The sequence below is a fragment of the Cephus cinctus genome, unplaced genomic scaffold (assembly GCF_000341935.2).
Source record: "Cephus cinctus unplaced genomic scaffold, Ccin1 Ccin1_scaffold0215, whole genome shotgun sequence".
NCBI classification, from domain to species: Eukaryota; Metazoa; Arthropoda; class Insecta; order Hymenoptera; family Cephidae; genus Cephus; species Cephus cinctus.
In genome coordinates, this window is record NW_014332933.1 from 2,251,924 (window position 1) to 2,263,673 (window position 11,750).

Sequence of the window (11,750 nt, forward strand, 5' to 3'; positions counted from 1 at the left end):
ATATGTTTGCTGTTAAAAAAATTTTAGGATTGGAAAGAATTTTCGTTGTGTAGTTATATGCATTAAGATTTTGACTTTGTCAACTGGCATCACTTAGATGGTCGTTCATTGTGAAATAATTGTATAGACAGTAGGTTAGTACTGTATTGGTTATGCGTAACAAGTACCAACCTAGACGTCTTCTCCACTTGCAGCTATGCACGCCAGGTCGTTTGTCAGCAATTTATGGCTGCTGCCACTGGCTGGGGAAAAGGCTAAAGGAAGTTGGTATTCGAGTGTTCGCCAAGTGGGTACAAACGGCTGAAAGGAAAACGTAAACAAACGCGAGCGAACGATACGGGATAGGACGGGCGAAGGGGGTCGGGGTATACAGCAAGGCAAAGAGGGGTAGTCGGTAGCTCTCCAGCGAAAAACGAATAACCGGCAAATAGAAACCGCAAGATGATGCGCAACGCAGTAAACACTAGAAACTCTACCCAACCCTCCGTTCCGACGTTCTTTTCTTGCCTCCGTTACTTCACAGAAGTACCAGATCCGTCCGCACGAGAGCGATTGTCGCTCGGTGTCCATGCAAAACCACCACGGCTCGACCGTTGAGATGGATAAGCTCGTGAGCTAAAAATTCCCTAGAAGTCCCTGGATAATCCCTAGACGTACCTGGAACAAGGAAAAAGAAGTAACCAGCGACAGGCCTGTGTGAAATCTGGACAAGAAGATTCTAGATCATTGGGATATCCCAATGACAGTATCGGACTAATAATAAATATGTAGTAACGGTGGTAGTACTGGCAGTGAAAGGAACTATTGGAAATGTATAAGAATAGAGAACGGTTTGTGATGGCGTTTGGGGGAAAGGCGGAATGGGTAAAAGGGAACCGTCGGACACGAATGCGGGGTGGTAACGTAAGGAGGGAATCTTCATCGTCACGCTGTCTGCTGTGTGCTACTACCGAACACCTTCTGCCTTTTATAGCAGCGATCAGCCTTCGCAGTCTTCGTACGGCAAGATCGAGAAGCCACGCCAATGCAGGAAGGTGCGTGTCCGACGATTGTAGGTTATAGCCAGTGAGTAAAAATGTACATAGAAATTCAAGATACAGGCCAAAGTAGTAATATTAATCTCGACTCGTAATATCTCAATTGGAAACCCTGAAAAACATACTCCGAAATTTGACATTGTTCTCGGAGAAATAAGAAGAATTGGATCCTGCTGTCTCTCGTGTTTACCAAGCAAAAGGAAGACCTTGACAAAGCGAAGGCAATAGCGGCAGTGGCAAAGTCTTTTCTCGCTCCGCGCCACTGAACTTTTGCTATACCTACCGATATGGTTTTACATGCACACGTATCAATTGTTATTACACGAATTAAACAAAATTATCGTGAATTAAGTAAATTTCGTCGAAATCATTACCCAGACGCTTCGTACTGGTTGGGTTATATTTTCCAGCTGATTATCGTTGGTTAGGTGGTAATTGAAAAAGTGAGGTTTCTTTTTATCGTTTCGGTTCACGTGGACGTGCCAACGTGCGTTTGTTCGGTTTAATTGTCGGATGCATTACGGATCATTGGATTTAGAAAGAGTTCCTTGGGTACGGTTTATCCCAATGACTGTATTTATCTTGATTCGTTACGGCACACTTGCACAGGATAGCGCCTAACGCGAAGGCTATACAGTTTTCCAGCTAAATCTATCCCAGCCGGATTAGCCAGCTGGCTGTGTTGCTTGGCTAGTGGCTATCCGTATACTGTGCGTGGCCGATCTGTCCGGCAATTTTCTTAACTTTGCGGAACAGCAAACCGGCTCGAACAGGTTTTTCGCAATCGATTTGTTGCGCGCTCGCCATTCGGTAGCCTTCAGACGAATCGGTGCGTGTTGCAGGCCGTTGCGGAGGAACACGAACCGGTTCGAATCATCGAAACAATCAAAATCTAACAAATATATTTATTACGAGCATATCATCGAATCTTTGACCTTATCTAACGGCCATTACAAATCAAATAGTCTGCTGGCTAAGTAAGTTACAGGTATCGTTATGGAGGTAAAGGAGTAAGAAAATTTTTTCCTTTTATACGTCGATCGATCTTACTCGATCAACGACAAGACGTTTGATAAGAAGGTCAGATGCAAATTAATCGCAACTGGTAAATTGGACGACGTGAACGTACCTAAATTGTATTATACTTTCGATTTGGACGGATTTGAAAGGAGGAGTTTTTGGTACCATACTCACTATACACAGTCTACCACGTAGCAGACAGTTGAGCGCTGATACTCTGTCGGTAAGAATCTAAGAAAATTATTCTACCTTTATTCCATCACCTCTACGATGCGTTCTTGTTCCTTGCTATTAGCTTATACTCGATATGGATAATTCGTTGATTGGCGCACGGTAGGTGCGTGTGGTTGAGGTTTGTGCGTGCGATTATACATAGCAGGTAGTCGATGTAGATGACGTAGCGAGGCGAATATGTAGGTAGGCAAGCAAGCAGTCTCCTCCAGACGCCCGGCCAGTTTTTGCTGGTTTTAGAACGCAAAAATAACATTATGCTGACCAGCACGCAGGATCCACGACTCGTAGGCTTTTCTGTCTGGCTATAATAATTATAATAATCCAGGTAGAGCAGGTTCCACTCCATTTTTGTATGATATAAATTTTATGAATTTTTCAATAAATTCGTATGGCCTTATCAAAAATTTATTTCCTATCGATTTTTAGCAGTTGCGTATCTTTAAGTATTTAATGATTGCTTTTCTCTTCTCTGGTTCAAGTCTGTCAAGGAAAGATCTATTAGGCTGAAATAAATAAATATATATATATATGAATGTTGATAATGACTATGATAATTATGATGTGGTACCCAGGGCCGTACGCACCATTGAAAGTACCCCGCACCACCCGCCACTCTGGTACTATCCACTTTTCTTCGTTCCTTCTTTCCCATTCTACTCTCGGGCGTTCTTCTTGTATCTTAAGCCATGGTCATTCGTTCCTCGCCCTCGCTTCTTCTTACTACCCCCTCGGGGGGTCTCCACCGAATTTTTCCTCAGCGCCTAAAAGAAAGCCCATTTCTCTTGCGAAGCGGTTATGCAATTACGAATGAAATGCCGAGGGTGCCTGCGCGATGGATACTGCCGCGCTGTGTGTCCGTCTAGGAGATTAACCATTGAAACGATGAGAAAGAAAATTGCACGGTACCGACAATTTTAGCGTGAAGCCAGTCATGCGAATCCGTAAGGTGCGCGAGAACTGAACGCGAGCGATCGTCCATATTTACGGAAAGTTTCGTTAGAAGATTACATGAGCTCGTTATGCGCGATTTTATTCATTTTTTCCGTCTTTTTCGTTTTTTATTTTCTGTCACTGGAAATTAGCGGAAATTGCTTGTATCGATAGCTCAGGATATGCCTTTAATGCCAGGGACATACGTATCTCTACTGTTCATTACGTAGGAACGATCTTAAACATTTCCACAAATTTTCGTTGGGTTGTGATACTATTTATATTCAGTATAAAGTTTTTTTAAAGAAATTTTACGGAATATCGTTCTAGACAATTGATTTGTTTGAAGAAATAATAAAACAATATTGACTAGTGCAATACTTGTCTCTACTGGGAGGTAATAGAATTAAAGTCTCTTTAGCTCAGACCCCGTTCCAATTTCCTGTGTAATTTGTCTCAGATATTGGAAATAAAGTCGCAGTGGATATCAAATTAATTAAAATATCGTTTTTACTTAGAATTCAGTCAAGAGAGGCAACACTGCAGGAATTGTAGATAACAGTACCCGTGGCAAGGTGCTCTTTGGGATTTCCCAATTTTTCCCATCAGCCGAGCTGTGCATGATTGCGCCAGAAAAAGAAAAGTACTTAAGGTCATCCACATCTAGATCATACGGAAGGGTTCGTGTTCCAGATCGCCGGCGGTTTTCCCGACGAACAGTCAAAATCGTCGAGCCATACAGTAGCCACGACCGCGAATAAAAGATAAAACCAGAAAGATCGACGAAAGCCAAAAAAAAGAGAGAGGAAACAAAAGAAATAAAAAAAATAATAGCGAAGATCTTTAGAGACAAATTCTCAGACTTTCAGAAAGTACCTGATTCGTCCCGCTAGTCCCAGGAACACGAGGTCTCCCTAACCTCTAGCAATTTCCACAGGAACTCCTCCTGAAGCATCTAGCAGTGCGGAAACAGCAATGCAATTGTGTGCGAATTTTTCGCTGACACAACTTTTCCTCGATCCTGTAGATATAAGAATTGGATATCCTCCAGGATGTTGACTCGCACCACCCTTGTTCAATTGGTTTTACCCAGCTCGTCCGCTAACAGCCAACCAAATCGTCCGCCAGGTGTAGCGCGCCATCTACAAAACCGCAGCTGAACTGCTAAAGAGAAGAAGCACGTAGTGCATGCTGGTATCGTGAATGTCAATGGCTGCCAACTGCTACTGGTTTGCCGCCGTTAGCCGAATAGGCTAAATGAATAGGATCCGATTTACAAGTCTCGAAAGGATTCTCGACAGTAGACCGCACTGGATATCGCGTGTTTAGTGAAATACAGAATCTGCGAGGGCGAATGAGCGTTCAGGTCCTGCGTGATCGAAGGACGCGACCGTTAGGTTAGGTATTAACCTGCGAGGATAGGATAAACCGAACGCCGCCGTACTACAGTTCTTTCTCTACGGGAAGGCCATTTCGTATCAACCATACGTCAGGTACGCACTGTTCATTAAAAACGTTCTAACCTGTCTAAATATCACTCTCACGACACTGATTTTCATCACCACCATAATCCTTGACAAATCGAACAATTCTTCTGCCGCTGGTTTGACTAATCAAACACGCCGTCGTGTTATTGTCGTACCGTTACAAAACCGACACGAGCGAGCGAGCTTCGCCAGAGTTGACTGATTACGCGTTACTTTTAGTGAAGTTTGCTCGGTGCCTCGTCACTTCCTGCGAACTGCTTAGAAAACCCAACAAGGTTTTCTAACGAATACCATCGTTTCTATCTTACCTCTAGCTCCGTCGGTATTTCCCCCATTAATTATCTTTAGAGTCAATACTCCCATCTTACGTATACCACTTCTTTCCCATTTCTAATGCCTAATACTGTCATCAGTTTGTCCTTACATTTATTTCCAATTAATTTATACTTTAATCGTATCGTCTAACCCTCACCTTTTGAACGTCCTATATTCACCAGTGGGACGTATCACGCATACTGCTCCGCGTTGCCGCCGCATCGCGCATGCAACATTAGTTATTCAACGCAGCCGGGCATCGTTTTAAGCCAGGACTACATCGGCAAATCGCAGATTCATTCCGCGACGTTTGCGAAACTAAAGGCATTCGTTACAGGGTATAATATTGCAAAAAATAATTTTTATACACGATCCATAGATCCTTTTAATTCTTCGCACGAACAATCTCCGTGGCATACGACTTACGTAAATTTTATCTGAAACAAAAATTCCTTCTTTTTTTCCCTTAATCATTGAAATTACCTTTAGTTACAATTGCGAATTATTATATGCAATTATCATGCTTATCTTCCAGTCCGGCTTTCCAACGCAAACTGTACACGTACACGCGTATACGGTTCGATCGATTTTTCTTTATCGGCGAATGCCGTGCATTACGCCAATTCCAGAATTTATCTGAACTGCCATCGTTATTGCCTTTACACTGCAATAACTATCTTTCCAAACTTTGCTCACAATCGTCCACCTGTATGCGGGAAACGTATGTATTATCAAGCCTTATTATTACCTTGTAAATGATATGTTGAGGTAAAGAAAAAAAAAGTAGTTGACATTCAAGAAGGAAGGAAGCCTCTTACGAATCTTTATTGAAAATATTCATTTTACGATGACGATCAGTACACGTAGCGGGACGGGCATATAAATGGTCTATCAATCTGCAACCATCTTTCAACGTGCTTGACGCGATGCGTATCGTAATACCAGGCGTCGTTACGCAATGAGCGTTACGGAATATACTATATGCGTGATTACTAATTGCCAGATCCTCGGACGGATTTGCGATTTTATCATGACCGGAAGCGACGTGCACTGCTATTTCACGAAGCCATTCGAGAACCGCTTCGGATCGGGCAACGTCGATAATTAATCTCGCTCTCCTACGTCACACGGAACGATGTCCGTCGTTACGATTACATAAGAAAAAAATTTTTTACTTCATCTCCCAACTACGAAATTCGTGACACTCGTAAGAAAAAAAAAGATTTTTACGCGAGTAATAAAATTTTACCGAAAAATCGCGTATGCTAATTTAAAATTGCAGGAAGTGTAGAAAATTTGGATTTTAGGTATATTTAACATTTTTTTAATGAAAACCACCCCTCGTCAAATTTCTTAACAGACGCGCAGTATTAGCATATTGTATTTTCTAGGATCATCCCAGGACCGATAAAGGGTCGAACGAAGCTGGGTAAAATTATCTTATAAAATCATAGAGGGTGCTACGGTCGAGGTAGATGGAATTTTCGTAAAGTTACCTTCTTCAAGCTATTTCGAATAACCCTCTGGCACTCGAAGGAGTTAATCGAACGGGTTTTGAATAGCTCGGTTAGGTATTTACACTTAGCCCGGCACCTCTGATCTACCTGAACGTCTAGCTTGGCAAAGGACTCGCGCCGTTCTAGTCCTCGCTTTGTAATAATGGCGAGGCCACTTCGGCCAGATAGGATCTCTCTGGCAACGTGCGTGACAGCGGACTGACTCACGCACGCACGCTCCCGCACGCATCACGACCCAAGACTCGCAGAGGCTTACCTGCTCAGTTTGAGACTCTGTTTTACTCGCTTCCCATATCACGTGTTTCAACTAGACTCTAAAGGCAATAGTTTCCCTTGCTAAACATTTTTACACCTTCGTTCACCTTCGGCGAGATCCAAGCGATACGAATCCGAGAACGGTCGCACGATTTTGCAATTCCATATGAAAACCATAGGAGTCTCATCCATCTGACGTTTCTACTCAGAATAATTTTAGCACCAAGATATTGGAATGTTAATAAACGCATTGAGCGATAATAATAAAATATAACGGTCTATAGTGAATTTTCATTATCGACTTGATATAGAGAAAAAAATGTATCGACATAAAAAAAAAATGAAAAAAAAAATTTTTTTGCAAAATTATTTCAATATGGGAGAAGGATCCAACTACGGTCACGCCGTGCGTGCTATGCGCGTAGGCGTGTATTCTCCACGGAATAGTGCCTTCAGCAGATAACCTCGAAGGAGGGTACTCTATTCAGCTCTACGCTCTGGACCATGTACAACGTCTATCTATTCAGGACTTTTCTGAGTGCGTAACCTCCAACGCAGTTTCTACGACGGAGCCGCGTGACGCGGCAGCTACGCATTAACGTGAGGCCACCCCCGCGACTACCATTATCTCCGAGAGGAGAGAGGAGAATTTGCCTGTAGTTCGTTCTACGTATTGCGTATGTACAGTCGAGTGAAGAATTCATGAGAAGCTTGACGAGGTAAATATAATATTTGAATTTCCCGCCAATACCAAATGACGAAATATTACGTTATACCATAGGAACGTCGGTATAGACCGAGAACGAGTGAGACGTAATATTCGTAATAATAATTTCCTTATGATTTCTTACGGCTGTATCTACCGAGCGTCACGGTGTCTGCTGCAACGTCCCGACTGAAAGTGCATCGAAAGTGCACTCCCTTGCTTAGCAACGTTTACCCGAGCCAGGCAAGGAAAAACTGATGTTATTAAGCCGCGGCAAAAGTCCTTCGTCCTTCGTCCTTACGTCCCTCGTCCTCGCCCTTCTTCAGCCATCATTCCTCGCAGCGAGTCCGCTAGATTAGTTCATTACCCGGCCCCCGGCGTGTCTTCTGTTTTTGCCCGAGCGTGGAAATAGATTTGTTGCAAGATCGGCGCTCTCGCGTGCTCTGCATAAGCGGCGGCTGTGCTCGCTGGCTAATAAACAAAGCCGGGAAGTCGAGAGTCTAGAGCAACGTCCGTTCGATACTACAATACGCCGGTAGATTTCGGGATACGCCGTTAGGTACCTACAGGAACGGCGTACTGCGGCTTCCGATCGTAAGACAGAGAGGTTAGGTCGCGCCGTGGCTCCAACGTCTTGGGATATTAAAGCCGCGTTTCTAGCGTGCGCCAACGACGTTTCGATACTGCGCGTAAACCCTAACGGCGCTCTTGGCTGCTAGGTTAATTTAAGTAAAACGCACCGAGTTATCGACTTCGTAAATCAGCGTGGCAGCAGCGCACAAGATAAACACCCGCGAAGCGTCCTCGCTCCTAACCTCCGGGCCCGTAGCCACTGGCACTCTGTATAAATTTTCGAGCCTCGTAAAATTATGTTAAATGCGGGAAAATTTATAACGGTCCAGCATCTAATCCCGGGACGCCTCGGCGGCTGCTTCTGGATGAAGTTTCCTTTACCTTTGGCGACGCTCGGGAATTACCTGACGCCTCCTGGAAGATTCCAGCCTCGTAGCTTTCGGCGATGCTAGTCGAAGGGCTGGGCGTTTAGGGCAAGGCTGTGCACGTGTCACGTAACTAGCCTCGATAGACATAATACACCACAGGCTGAAACGCTGAAGATCAACCTGCCGGGGAACACCCAGGGTTCGGTGCTGGACGGTTGGTAGATAAATTTATTAGGTTCGTGAAAAAGTTGGAAAAATCGGTAAACCATCGACGGATAAACTATCAAGTTGATGGCTCGTAAAGGCGGCCTCCGCAAGGCTAATTGCCGCTTCAAAAACTCAGCCAGCAGCCACGTCCGCAGGAGGGACGGGCACTTTGTGCTAGAAGCGCAAAGAGCGTAGAGGCTTATGGGAGGCGTCGAAGGTCGAGGAAGATTTTTTATTTTCATTTGTTGCCTCCCTTCGAACCGGAAGTTGGAGTCGGTACCGAGGCTCGCGGAATTACCGAAGAGTTTGATCATTTGAAAATCTCACTCGTACCGGATATAAGACCCGTATAATTTTCATTTCCACCCTTGGGCCAAATTTAATACACGTTTTACGTATAACCTGAAAATCCACACGGCCGGGCGAAGTCTCGTGCGTCCCGCGGAATTTATCGAAAGAAAATGGCCTCCCTTCTTTTACGGCCTTCGGAATTTTACCCCCGGCCCGTTTATAGGCATTTCACGACCGAAACCTGAAGCATTTTCAAGCCGGCCGTAATACGGTTATCCGTGGCGTTGGGTTCAACAGCGCCACTCACCCCATAGCCATTCGCAGGAGAGAGGGAGAAAAAAGAAAGAGTACAAAAAAAAAGGAGACTGCCTAGAAGGTCCAGTTTATTTTTACAAAGTGCATATTATTATCGATTATGCTTTTCGACGTGGAGCGACCACCGCGTATCGTAGCAATAGCGTAACACAACCCTCTATAACAACAACAACAAAAAGCGGCCGTTTACCTCTTTATAAATAAAACTCTCCGACGATCAGCCATTTAATAAGTCTTTGACGTAAGGTAAAAACCTGCAGCATCCCAGCAACGAGGATTATAAATAATTCAAAGTGCATGATATCGAGGTACCAACCTAAAAAAAAGGTAAAAAAAAAAAGAAAGTTACCAATCGAAATACTTTTTCATCAATCCTCTCAAAGTGATCTCGCCTAATTCCTACAACCGGAAGCTGTATAACGCGCCATTAACTTCCTGTCGTTTATACCAGGCATACGGAGTGTCTTGGAAATGTCCAGGGGAGGACGACAGTGACGTTTTTACGAGCTGTAGCAAACTTTACCTTCGTACTCTCCAAAGTACCTATCCCGCAATCAGAGAAAGAAAGGAAGAGCAGAAAGGTCTATAAAGACAAATGCAACAGAGTATCGGATACGCATAGTCGGACCAAGAAACTCCCTCGAGCCATATACCGTATTCAAGAGAGAGAATTACACAGAGAAGCATATAGACGCATTTAACGCATGATATAGGGAGCAACCGTAGGCCAAGCACTGTCGTACGATCGAGCCAGCTAGTTTCAGTGTTTTGCGGCCACTCGGCCTGCTTGATACGGCCCAACAGTCCATAGCCGTAATACGGCCCGGTACAGCTGTACCGAGTATACGTATATAGTAGAGCGCAGCCATCGGTACCTGAGGGATGAGAGTGGCCCATTCCAGATCTCTGTATTCCACGTACCCTGTCTTCCCGTATCTACATTCACGTACTACGGTACCGCTTATAACACATCCACCTAGCCTACTTTGCTCTTTGATTAATTTCATACGAGCGCATGAGTAACAGAGCGGTGTTACAAGTCGTTCGACATGCCGAAGAACAAGCGGCGGCACCGTGCTCTGTATCTTTGGTATCCTCAGCGGCGTGACTTACCTCGTCCTCGTCCTCGTGCTCGGTTACTCTTATTTCAATATCTTTCGGTTCTCCGTATAACGTATTAACATATAAAAACGTTTCGCCATAACGTACCTACGTCTCTGCCCACGTACGGATAAGTGTATATATATATATACTTTATAGATATACGGTACCTTATACGTATATTTGCAACTTTTTTTTTTAGTACACTTTTTTTTTACTTCTCTCATACTTCGTGCCTGTAATATTAAATAGTATTGGGTGTGATTTTTTGATAAATTTTTTTTTGCATAATTTAATACTTTTTTTTTATCTTTGAAAATTTCTTTTTTTTTCTATTTTTTAAGTCGGCTCATTTCGTCGGGCAGACGCGTGGGAAACGTGAGGTTATTGCGACCTGCTTACGCGAAAAGGTTAAACGTCGTCTTTAACGCATTCCTGGAGCGCCTGGGAGACCTTTCTATGACCCGGAAAGTGTAACGTGCTATCGAACTACCGGTCCGAAGTGCTCGTTTTGTATGGTTACGTTGGTACGGCGCGATCCCGATCCACAGAGATTTACTATCGACTGGTATCGATCGGAAGATTCGCGATTGGTCGATGCTAGGAGTACCGGGAGGTATAGGTGGATTGCGTGTGTCTTTAAATTAAGTTGGTACCTACGTTAATAGACGATAGACGATAACCAGTGCGAAATTGCAAGCGTGATGCTGGCGAACCAATAGCCAAGCTCTTTCGTTCGTTCAAAGTTCAAATCGGTTACCACTAATGCCGTGAGAAATTCCCCTAGATCCTTAGCCGGCAGCTGCGTTCGGTCTTCTTTTTGGGGGAAAAATGTTTTTCATCTGTCAAATATTTTCAAAAGTCAAATATTGTCAAAAGTTCGAATATCGATCTATACGAATCTATCGCGGTAAACGAGTCCGTCGACAAAAATCGAATCTGATATCCGTTATCATTTTTGAGAGTTAGGAATTCGGCCGTTTGGCTGACGCATAAAAAATTATTTGATCGACCGGCGAAAGGGGTGGAAACTGCGAGGTTGTCGCGGAGGGGTGAGACAATGCGGTTGAGTTTGAGGAAAGAAGGGATGGAGAGAGTCGCTTATGGTAGGGCGAACGTTGGGGTAGGTCGCGGCTCCACGGAATTCGGTCACCATTTTATTATCGATCCACCCACCAACCCCTTGCACTCCGACCTCACGCCACGTTCTGCTGACGTATCCCTTCAAGAATTCATTCTTAGGACGTTTTACTTGAATTTTTTTTTTTTTGAAAATTTCTTTTTTTCACGCGATCCGTTCTTACGGCTCTGCTTTCGTTAGCCAAGCACTGAAAATTGAATTCAAAGGCACTAAAGCTGTAATTCCATTGACCCTTCTTTCGAAAAGACTTATT

The 11,750-nt window shown here is 44.0% G+C and overlaps 1 long non-coding RNA gene across 1 annotated transcript; it reads right to left on the bottom strand.

Annotated features, from left to right (window-relative positions):
• Positions 1-2,286: 2,286 nt before the first annotated feature.
• Positions 2,287-4,952, bottom strand: LOC107265410. Its single transcript, XR_001537198.2, has 3 exons — positions 4,098-4,952; positions 2,876-3,052; positions 2,287-2,794 (listed from the first exon to the last, which is right to left on the bottom strand). It is a non-coding gene; the product is annotated as an uncharacterized LOC107265410 (long non-coding RNA).
• Between the last annotated feature and the right edge of the window lie 6,798 nt (positions 4,953-11,750).